General features: G+C 37.9%; 1 pseudogene; it reads right to left on the bottom strand.

Moving 5' to 3' along the window:
- Positions 1-2,245: 2,245 nt before the first annotated feature.
- LOC100483806 lies at positions 2,246-3,180 on the bottom strand (annotated as a pseudogene).
- Positions 3,181-12,302: the final 9,122 nt, after the last annotated feature.

Genomic DNA, 12,302 nt, shown 5'->3' with positions numbered 1-12,302 from the left:
TTGGGTTCAATGGGAGTAGGAAAACCTCAAGTATAAGCGATGATTTGTAGAGGCTCAGTGAGGAAACTCAGAGAGTTAAAAGCTCTGGGGGAATCAAGATATATGAGGCCCCCGCCATATTGTGAGATTTATTTCCAAGAGCTCAACCAGATTCAGATAGGGAATGTCAGAAAAATCACCTCGTGCTTCTTCAGGGGAAGAGGAAAAGGGACCATTTTGAAATACATGAGAGTGCTGTGTTCTTAAGAGAGCCAGCCCTCACAGAAATCTAGCTGACCATAGCCTAACCTGCTCGGACACTATAGAGCTTAACTGACCCCGGACGAGGAAATACCCAACTCCAGTATCCTCTAGCCTTCCACGTGGCAGAAGAGAAATACCCAACTCCAGCCCACTCTAACCTTCCTGTTCTGCTTAAGTTGGGAGGAAAAACTGAGAAACACTTATGAAGTTCACAGCCCAGAGGCCTAGGCTCACTAAGAGCCTGAGCCCTAACCACAGGACCGCAGAATGCTTCCCCTCCCCCCATGCCTGACCATCACATTTCTAAAGGTCTGCTTGCTCTGGTTCTTTTTACCCAGTGCGTCATGACTGGGTGTCAAGAAAACAGTAGAAGCATAACAAAGGCAAAAACAATTTGAAGAGGTGGAGAATGATTCAGAACCAGACATGGCAGAGGTGTTAGAATGATAAGATTGGAAATTTGAAACAAATATCTTTAATACCACAAGGACTCTAGTGGATAAAGTAGAGGGAATGCAAGAACAGAAGAGGAAAATACAGAGAGAGAGATGATCCAAAAAAACCAATAACAAACAAACAAACAAACAAAAAAACAACCACCGCCACTAACAACAATAAAAACAATCCTGAAGAAATAAAGAATTCCTTGGACAAACTGAAATTAAATGTAGGTGTTGTCAGTATCCAGTCTTGAAGGAAATTGTTAAAAGAAATGCTTTAAGAAAAAGGAAAATAATATAGTTCACAAAGTCAGGTCTACATAAAGTAAGGAAGAGCATTACAGAAAGAATAGTGAAGGTAAAATAAAAACGGTTGTTTGTTGTTAATTTAGGGCACTTGACATACTCTAGGTGATTGTAGGCTGCTGAGGACAAGAAGGATCTGGATGGCAGGATGTGACATCAAGGACCGGAGTTAACACAGAGAGGAACAGAGGGAGCAAGGGATTACAAACACCATCAAAATAAGAAAATGGGCAAAACCTTTTAATTGGGAATATCCCCATGGAAGTCTGAGAAGACACATCCTTGGAGAAAGGATAGCCCCAGAATTTTGATTTGAGAGGCCCCCAGAATTTTGTGGACTGAAGCTGAACTGAAGGGTGATGGTTTTCCTCTGCACAAGTCCAGGTTTACAAGACTGTGAGAGACAGTTGTTTTTTTAAATGCTTATGTATGAACACAAAGATACAAGGATCATGAAGAAACAAAGAAAAATGGTCCTATCAAATAACAAAATCTTCATTAGCAGAGTCTAGAGAAATATAGGCCCGACTGACAAATTATTCAAAATAACTGTCATATGATGCTCAATGAATTGGGAAAGTGTCACGTGTTTTAGTTCTATTGCATTTGTTTCAAATCTTTAACAAGTATAAATATTTTTTAAAAAATGATATAGAATGTGGAAATTCTATAAATAGTACTACTCAATATCATGACCACTATTTACCTTGTAATATGCACTAAATTTCACAAAATGTAAAGCTCTACATTTAAAGTACAAATCACAACTACTTACTACTTCTAAGAACTGAATTTAATATAATTACTATATTAATATAGGAAATGTAGATGTTTTAATGTTAAGAGATCACCAATGAACACCTTGAAAATATATAAGAAATCACACACTAATTTTGGAACTTCATTTGAAGTATGATGTGATATTATATGTACCTTTTAGGAAAGTTATTAACAGAATTAGTACTATTTTCCACATTGTGCTATAGAGTATGTCTTATAGAAATACATTTCATTTCCACAAAATTTTGTAGGAGAAATAAAGCTTACCATATTTTAAAAGAAGTCAATAAGCAATGCATTGGAGAAACTTGGGTATGGAAGTGGAAGAAATGAGCTGGGAAAATATTTAATTAACTATAATGTGGCATATAAGAGACTATAGGAAGAAGCATACTGATATAAAGATTTAGGAATTTCAGGATTTTACCTAGTTACTCTTTAGAGTGTCCTTTTTTTTCTCCCCCAGAAGAAATGTTTCATTTACTTGAAGAAAATACTACTTTATGGACCACATCTTTGAAAGCTTGTTTTACTTGCTGGTTTCTCAGAGTATAAACGAAGGGGTACAGCATGGGGGCAACAGAGGTATTGAGAATAGCTACTCCTTTTGTCAATAATGCCCTTTCTTTTGCAGAGGGATTAGCATACATAAATATACAGCTTCCATAAGAAATGGAAATGACAATCATGAGAGGAACACGTGGAGAAAACCTTTTTTCTCTGACTGGCAGATGGGATTCTCAAAATCGTTCTGATAATATACATGTAAGATAAAATCACCAATGCCAAAGTGAAGAGCAAAGCAACCAAAGCAAAGTAGAAACCAATCACTTCTAGGAGCCGTGTATCTGAACACGACAGTTGTAGAAGGGGAAAATAGTCACATGCAAAGTGATTGATGACATTGGAAGCACAGTAATGCAGCTGGAGCAGAAGCATAAGGGGTGGAAAAATGGTCAGGAACCCGCCCAGCCACACACAGAGCACAAGCAGGGTGCAGAGTTTCCTGTTCATCATGGTGGTGTAATGAAGGGGCTTGCAGATGGCAACTTAGCGGTCATAGGACATGGCAGTTAGAATGTAAAATTCTGTCACCCCCATGAAAATAAAGAAAAAGAGTTGGGCTGCACAGTTGTTATAGGAAATAGTCTTATCCCTGGTGATAATTGCCCCCCAGAAATCTAGGAATACACACAGATGTAAATAAGATTTCTAAGAAAGAGAAGTTTTGAAGGAAGAAATACATTGGTGTCTGTAGATGAGGGTCCACCAAGGTTAGGGTGATGATAGTCAGGTTTCCGGTGACACTTAATAAATATGTGACAAGTAAGAAGAGGAAAATCACAATCTGAAGGTCAGGATCATCAGAAAGGCCTAGCAGGACAAACTCTGTGATCGCTGTGTGGTCCATTTCTCATTCCCTCTCTCTCCTCCTCCCCTTATCTCTCTCCTGTTTCTTCTTTAAAGATATCTAGATGGCAAGAGCATTAAAGGGGGGGACATGAAATGTGTAATTCATGATGACCAGAATCACCATCGTTGGTACAGTTGTTAAATGTATGCTGTAGTCCATGCTGATCTTATTTTCTTTTGAGCCTCTTGTTTGCATTTGGTTGTAATACATAATTGTGAGCTTTGCTTTATTTACTCGTTTTCTTATTTGAAATGTAGCAGAAGTTTGTTAATCTTCACACAATAACTCACATTATTGAGAAATGCTAAATAAAGTCAGTACTTCTTGCTTTGTCCAACTTACGTAAATCATTACATATTGTTTGAAAAACTTAAAAAATATGCGTTTTTCTTTCTTTTGTTATCTATTTACTAGTTATACCATCACCTAAAAACAGAAATGATTGCTCTTAATTCCATCACAAGGTAAAAGTGAAAGAAGACTGAAGTACATCTTATGACATAAGAAATCAATTAATGAATTTCTTCACAAAAAAAATCAATTATTTAATTTAATTATTAATTTTATTTTATATATTAATATTTAGGGGTGTAATTTTCAGGATAGCATGAGGATGTTGTATACATATTAAATAGTAGTATATTATATATATATTTACTCTATGAGAGAGTTAATACCCTTATTATTTTATTTAACAAATAGAGAATGTATTTACTCGTTTGTTTTTTCTTGTAATTCCATGAAAATCACTAATGTTTCATATCTTCTGTGGCTTGCTAGAAATGTACATACAAAAATATTCTTATTTTTGAGCTTAAAGGGACATGCGTCTTTTTAAAATTTTACACTGAAGCACAAATTGGGAAAGTAAATACTTGCCTCAGATTTTAGCAGCTCTGTCACCCAGATTGTTGCCCAATCCCTTCTTCCTGAGATATTAGCTGTATGAAAAAAGAAATGATTCTCTTGTAATTCTGCCTCACACTTACCTTTTACATGAGAGCAGTGATCCTTAAGGATATTTCAGAAACATATAGGAAAATGTCTTCTATTTGTACTAACATATTCAGGTAATTCCCAGCTGTGCTGGATATCCTGTGCTGTAGATTTTGATTGTTAAATTTATGACAGTTACCTCCTTTATATTTTAAATAGTCAAATTTGTGCTGTGAAGAATAGAATGCAAATCATTGCTTCTCTGCCAGACTCTGGCAAAGTTCACTCTAACCAAAATTGATTAGATTAGATTGGATTTCCTTTGATGGTTCAAAGGAAACAGTTCAAGAAATAAAAATGAAATGTCAGAAACCTTAAAAAACGTGGAAATGATACGATAGTCCTCGTCAATAACGTTGATCTAAAAACTTAAAAAAGTACTCTTTAAAGAAAGGACTGAGAGGGATAGTTGAGTGCATTCTTAAACTAGATTGGCTTTCCTCCCTTGCACTTATAGCTCAAATTTTCCAAGTCTACTTATTTTAACCTCAAAAGAAAGTTGTTTATTGATCTCCTGGGAAAAAGGCCAAGTCCAGGACGGATCTGGGCTATCTTATAGACCATGAGCAATTTCTGGAATCCATCCTTGCATTTCTCAGTGGCCTTTTAACTCTTCTCTGTAATGAATCTCCCTGGAGAATGGTTGTGTTCATCTTTGTATCCCACCGAGGACCTAAAATGTTGACTTCTATAAGATAATCACTTCCATTAGTCACAATTTCTTAATATTTTATGAGTAATTAAAACTGTTGTGAAACCTGCAGTCCTATAAAAATAAACTCACAATCTATATTTAATCATCTGGAAATATAAATTTTTCTAAATATATCCTTTTTGTTATTTATCCGTAGGCTTTGTTGGTGTTGAAGCATTGAGAAGCAAGTTTATTTCCTAATTCTAAGTTAAATAACAACTAGTATAAAGCACATGTAATGGACACATTTTTTAAAAATGCCAATACACACATTAATTTTATTTTTAAAGATTTTATTTATTTATTTGACAGAGACAGCCAGTGAGAGAGGGAACACAAGCAGGGGGAGTGGGAGATGAAGAAGCAGGCTCCCAGCAGAGGAGCCTGACGTGGGGCTTAATCCCAGAACTCTGGGATCACACTCTGGCTAAAGGCAGATGCTTAACGACTGCGCCACCCAGGCGCCCCTACTTGTCATATCTTTAATATTTTCATGATGAAATATCACTAAATACAAATATTTTGTTTATTTGAAATTCTGGATAGTGAATTATTATTATTTTTAATGTCATTTTTAAGTTTCCCAAATATTTTGATAATAAAAATTATATTACATGTAATCAGTTAATAATAAGGCATATATTTATTATATAATTATATAAACAAATAATACATATTATATCATAACTAGTTAATATTAAATAAGCGTAATATATCTAAATAAAATAACAACACATACACTTAACATAAAAAACACAATTGTCAGTTGGTATACTCAGATAATGACATAGTTACCACTACAGAAGTAAATCACAGTTGGAATGCAAGATTTTTTGGAAATTACTTACTGGAAGAGGGAAATTAGAACAGAGTGTGGTCTACCCTTGCTTGTGTTCCCTCTCTTGCTGGCTGTCTCTCTCTCTGTCAAATAAATTAATAAAATCTTAAAAAAAAAAAACAGAGTGTGGTAAAAAAGGGAAGCGTAGGCATAACTCAAATTCAGTAAAAAGCATCCAGTAAAAAGCATTCTGGCAGATGTGGCTTTATATCATAGGGAGTGATACCCTTGTCCACTTGATTTATTTTATTTTCAGCTTTATTGAGATATAATTGACATAGAACATTGTGTAAGTTTGAAGGGTACAATGTGTTGATTTTATACACTTGTGTAGTGTGAAATGATTACCATGATAGGGTTAGTTAACACATCTATCACATATATATTTACCCTTTCTTTTTTGTGGTGAGAACAGCTCAGCAACTGTTAACTGCATAATATCATAATCCCATAGATCAGTTTTGTTGCAAGAATGAAATGGTGTCATGTTTTTACCCTAAAAACCCTACTATTAGGCAAGAAACTCTCTCATAGTCATGGAGGGTGCATGCACGGCAGTGCTCACTTGACGGCATGCTCATTCCCACTGCTTCCTGTAATTGCTGTTTGGATTTAGATGCTTATCCAGGTGTATGTGGGGGAACTTTTTTTTTTCAAAAATTTAGGTTTGGGAATTTTTTTTTGCAACTTTCAACAGAGATATGTGTTTAGTTGTCTTCTATTTTTATTCTTAGCAGCTATTGTTGATCAATGGCAGGATCCTTTAAATCATTATGTGCTGCAAAATGGTTATGTTCTTAATCTGTCATTTACCATTTGCTTATTCACTGTTACAGTTTATAGGAAGAAGCCCAGATGCATGCCTGCTTTGTTTCTGTTCAGTAGTCAGAGTTGTTTCTCTAAGATCGTTTTGTTGATATCTTTAGGAGGACATGACTTTATAGATTTTGTGTTTGTTGTAGGTCACATTAGCTATTGACATACATATTTCAAGGGAGATTGAAATTGGCATCACACTCTCTTTGGAGTGCTTTAGCCAGGGGGGAGACCCTGCTGTTTGGAGAGTACACTTTTCCTCTTTGTTTCCTTCTGATCTTGTAGGACAAGTGTTTCCAAGCTCATGCCACACTTTTCTATGTTAGAACTGGATTGAGTCATTTCTCCAAAGAGGCCTCCTTATATTGGTTAGGAAATGGTGAATCAAGGTAAGAAACTGGGCACTAGCTGTGATAATTACTATGAGTTCGATCATCCATTCTAGGTATTTTCAGTAGACAAGGCCAGCAAACACGTATTTTTTTTCAAATAAAATGCCTGTGGTGTAATTTCAATGTATCATTCAATTTTAAGACTACACTAGTTTTATGAAACCCCTTGTATTAAATATATGTATAAAATGTATATAAAATATACATGTATATTTTCTTTATCTCATAATGAGTGCCCTGGCTATGAATAGAATTAGATAAGATTGTAATATCACATTAATCCTCATTTGCTTCTTTTCCTCACACTGCACATACAGCAGCATTAGAATAACAGTGACAGGAGGAGTTAAGATGGCGGAGGAGTAGGGGACCCCTTTTTCAGCTGGTCCCCTGAGTCAAGCTGGATAGGTACCAGACCAGCCTGAACATCCATGGAATCAGCCTGAGACGCAGGAAGATACATCTGGATCTCTACAAATGAACATCTCCAGCGCTGAGTATTGAGGTACGAAGCGGGGAGCCATAAAACCGCACACAGATATCAGAAGATAAATGGAAGGGGGAGGGAACCACCACGTTCAGGGGCCAGGAAGCGGTAGCTGCCTGCACGGGGGAGTGGATGGACTCGCAGACTGGCACCCATGAGAAAACAGACTGGGACCATGAGCGGGGAGCACGCGGCACCAGACTGAGGGCCGGAACTTTGGAACGCATGGGGGCAGCTACTGGCTGGAGGTATTAGAAACACAAAGAACAGAGATGCGCCAGCCCTGGAAGTGAGGGCTGGGATGCTGGGTGTGGGGCGCACATCCTGGTACGCTGCAGGGTTGAGCAGCACCAACAGTAACAGAGTTAAAGTGGCAGGAACATCAGTGGAGAACGGTCTGCAATCCCTCTGTTCTGAGACACAGGCTGAGATTCCTCCACTGCTGCTCTGACTCTCAGAAGAGGCACAGCAAACCACCAGGGAAAGCTGCCAGAGAACAAAAGCCTGGAAATACCGGCCTCACAGGGTGCCCATCCCCATCCCCCCTCGCAGGGGACACAGAGACCCTACCCAAACAGGGTTGCCTGAGTATCAGCACGGCAGGCCCCTCCCCCAGAAGGAAGACTGAAAAATCAAGAAGACCACATCCCTAAGATCCCTATAAAACAAGGGTGCATGGCCTGGGTCCTGGTCAATAATTTGGGCTCTGGACAACCCCGCAACCTCTCCTCATCAGAATGACGAGAAGGAGAAGTCCCCCCCCCCCAGCAAAGAAAATACAATGAGTCTGTGGCCTCTGCCACAGAACTAATGGATATGGATATAACCAAATTATCAGAAATGGAATTCAGAGTAACAACGGTCAAGATGATGTGTAGACTTCAAAAAGTATTAACGAAAATGTTAATGAGAATATAGAATCTCCAAGGGAGGAAATGAGAGCGAATTTGGCAGAAATTAAAAATTCTATGAGCCAAATGCAGTAAAAACTAGAGGCTCTGACGGCCAGGGTGAATGAGGCAGAAGAACGTATCAGCGGATTGGAGGATGGGTTAGTAGAAGAGAAAGCTAGAATAGAATCTAGACTCAAAAAAATCCATTCTCAAGAATGTAGATTATGGGAGATTACTGACTCAATGAAACGTTCCAATGTCAGAATCATCGGCATCCTCAAGGGGGTGGAGAAAAACAGAGGTCTAGAAGAGATATTTGAAAAAATTGTAGCTGAAAACTTCCCTAATCTAGCAAGGGAAACAATCATTCATGTCCAAGAGGCACAGAGGACCCCTCCCAAACTCAACCAAGACAAACCTACACCACGTCACATCATAGTGCAATTCGCAAATATTAGATCCAAGGACACAGTATTGAAAGCAGCCAGGGCAAAGAAATTTCTCACGTACCAAGGCAAAGGTATCAGGATTACGTCAGACCTGTCTACAGAGACCTGGAATGAGAGAAAGGCTTGGGGGGGCATTTTTAAAGCTCTTTCAGAGAAAAACATGCAGCCAAGGATCCTTTATCCAGCAAGGCTGTCATTCAGAATTGATGGAGAAATAAAGACCTTCCAGAATCGCCAATCATTGACCAATTTCATACTTATGAAACCAGCCCTACAGGAGATATTAAGGGGGGCTCTATAAAGGTAAAAAGGCCCCAAGAGTGATACAGAACAGAAAGTCACAATCTATAGAAACAAAGACTTTACTGGCAACATGGCATCATTAAAATCATATCTCTCAATAATCAGTCTCAATGTAAATGGCCTAAATGCTCCCATAAAACACCACAGGGTTGCTGATTGGATAAAAAGACGNGATAAAAAGACATGACCCATCCATTTGCTGTCTACAAGAGACTCATTTTGAACCGAAAGATACATTCAGACTGAAAGTAAAGGGATGGAATACCAACCTTTCACAACAATGGACCTCAAAAGAAAGCTGGGGTAGCCATTCTCATATCAGACAGATTGGATGTTAAACTAAAGACTATAGTTAGAGACACAGAAGGGCACTATATTATTCTTAAAGGATGTATCCAACAAGTGGATATGACAATTATAAATATATATGCCCCCAACAGGGGAGCAGCAAGATACACAAGCCAACTCTTAACCAGAATAAAGAGACATATAAATAAAAATACGTTAATAGTAGGGTACCTCAACACTCCACTATCAGCAATAGAGAGAGCACAGGAGCAGAAAACCTACATAGATACAAGAGCTTTGAATGCTATACTCGACAAGTTGGACTTCATAGATATATTTAGAACACTACACCCCAGAANATATATAGAACACTACACCCCAGAACCAAAGAATACTCATTCTATTCTAATGCCCATGGAACATTCTCAAGAATAGACCATGTTCTGGGACACAAAACAGGTCTCAACTGATATCAAAAGACTGAAATTTTCCCCTGCGTATTCTCAGACCACAACGCTTTGAAATTGGAACTCAACCACAAAGAGAAATTTGGAAGAAACTCAAACACTTGGAGACTAAGAACCATCCTGCTCAAGAATGACTCGATAAACCAGGAAATCAAAAAACAATTTAAACAATTTATGGAGACCAATGAGAATGAAAACACAATGGTCCACAACCTATGGGTTACAGCAAAGGCAGTCCTAAGGGGGAAATACATAGCCATCCAAGCCTCNTTCTATTCAAATGCCCATGGAACATTCTCAAGAATAGATCATGCTCTGGGACACAAAACAGGTCTCAGCCAATACCAAAAGATTGAAATTATCCCCTGCATATTCTCAGACCACAACGCTCTGAAATTGGAACTCAACCACAAGGAAAAACCTGGAAGAAACTCAAACACTTGGAGGCTAAGAACCATCCTGCTCAAGAATGACTCGATAAACCAGGAAATCAAAAAACAAATTAAACAATTTATGGAGACCAACGAGAATGAATACACAACGGTCCAAAACCTATGGGATACTGCAAAGGCAGTCCTAAGGGGGAAATACATAGCCATCCAAGCCTCACTCAAAAGAATAGAAAAATCTAAAATGCACTTTTTATATTCTCACCTCAAGAAGCTGGAACAGCAACAGAAGAACAGGCCTAACCCACTGACAAGGAAGGAGTTGACCAAGATTAGAGCAGAAATCAATGAATTAGAGACCAGAACCACAGTAGAGCAGATCAACAGGACTAGAAGCTGGTTCTTTGAGAGAATCAATAAAATTGACAGACCACTGGCAAGACTTATCCAAAAGAATAGAAAGGACCCAAATTAATAAAATTATGAATGAAAAAGGAGAGGTCACAACCAACACCAATGAAATTGGAAGAATTATTATAAACATTTATCAACAGCTATATGCCAATAAATTAAGCAATCTGGTAGAGATGGAGGCCTTCCTGGAAACCTATAAACTACGAAGTCTGAAACAAGAAGAAATTGATTTTTTAAACAGGCCAATTAATTATGAAGAGATTGAGTCAGTCATAAACACCCTTCCAAAAAACAAAACTCCAGGACCGGATGGTTTTCCTGGTGAATTCTACCAAACATTCAAAGAAGAAATAATACCTATTCTCCTAAAGATATTTCAAAAAATAGAAATAGAAGGAAAGCTACCAAACTCATTCTATGTGGCCAATATTACCTTCATCCCCAAACCAGGCAAAGACCCCAACAAAAAGGAGAATTACAGACGGATTTCCCTAATGAATATGGACACCAAAATCCTCAACAAGATCCTGGCTAATAGAATCCAACAGAACATTAAAAGGATTATCCATCATGACCAAGTGGGATTCATACCTGGGATGCAAGCGCGGTTCAACATTTGGAAATCGATCAGCGTGATACATCATATCAACAAGAAAAGACTCAGGAAGCATAAGATCCTCTCAATTGATGCAGAAAAAGCATTTGACAAAATACAGCATCCTTTCCTGATTAAAACCCTTCAGAGTGTAGGAATAGAGGGTATATTTCTCAATCTCATAAAAGCCATCTATGAAAAGCCTACAGCAAATATTATTCTCAATGGGGAAAAGCTGGAAGCCTTTCCCTTAAGATCAGGAACACGACAAGGATGCCCACTCTCGTCGCTCTTATTCAACACAGTGCTAGAAGACCTTCCAAAAGCAATCAGACAACAAAAAAGGGTAAAAGGTATCCAAATCAGCAAAGAAGAAGTCAAAATATCTCTCTTCACAGATTACATGGTACTCTATATGGAAAACCCAAAAGAACCCACTCCCAAACTATTAGAAGTTAAAAAGCAATTCAGTAAAGTGGCGGGATACAAAATCAATGCTCAGAAATCAGTTGCATTTCTATACAGGAATAATGAGACTGAAGAGGGAGAAATTAGGGAATCCATCGCATTTACAATAGCACCAAAAACCATATGTTACCTCGGAATTAACTTAACCTGAAACATAAAGGATATATATTCTAGAAACTATAAATCGCTCTTGGTAGACATTGAGGAAGACACAAAAAGACGAAAAAATATTCCATGCTCATGTATTGGGAGAATTAACATAGTTAAAATATCCATGCTACCCAGAGCAATCTACACTTTCAATGCTATCCCGATCAAAATACTGAGGACATTTTTCAAAGAACTGGAACAAGTAGTCCTTAAATTTGTGTGGAACCAGAAAAGGCCCCGAATCGCCAAGGAACTGTTGAAAAGGAAAAACAAAGCTGGGGTCATCACAATGCCGGATTTCAAGCTGTACTACAAAGCTGTGATCACAAAGACAGCATGGTACTGGCACAAAAACAGACACATAGACCAATGGAATAGAATAGAGAACCCAGAAATGGACCCTCGGCTCTTTGGGCAACTAATCTTGATAAAGCAGGAAAAAACATCTGGTGGAAAAAAGACAGTCTCTTCAATAAATTG

Source organism: Ailuropoda melanoleuca, chromosome 15, assembly GCF_002007445.2.
Source record: "Ailuropoda melanoleuca isolate Jingjing chromosome 15, ASM200744v2, whole genome shotgun sequence".
NCBI lineage: Eukaryota > Metazoa > Chordata > Mammalia > Carnivora > Ursidae > Ailuropoda > Ailuropoda melanoleuca.
Note: the sequence above shows the minus strand (reverse complement) of the source record. Positions and strands in the feature narration are given on the sequence as shown.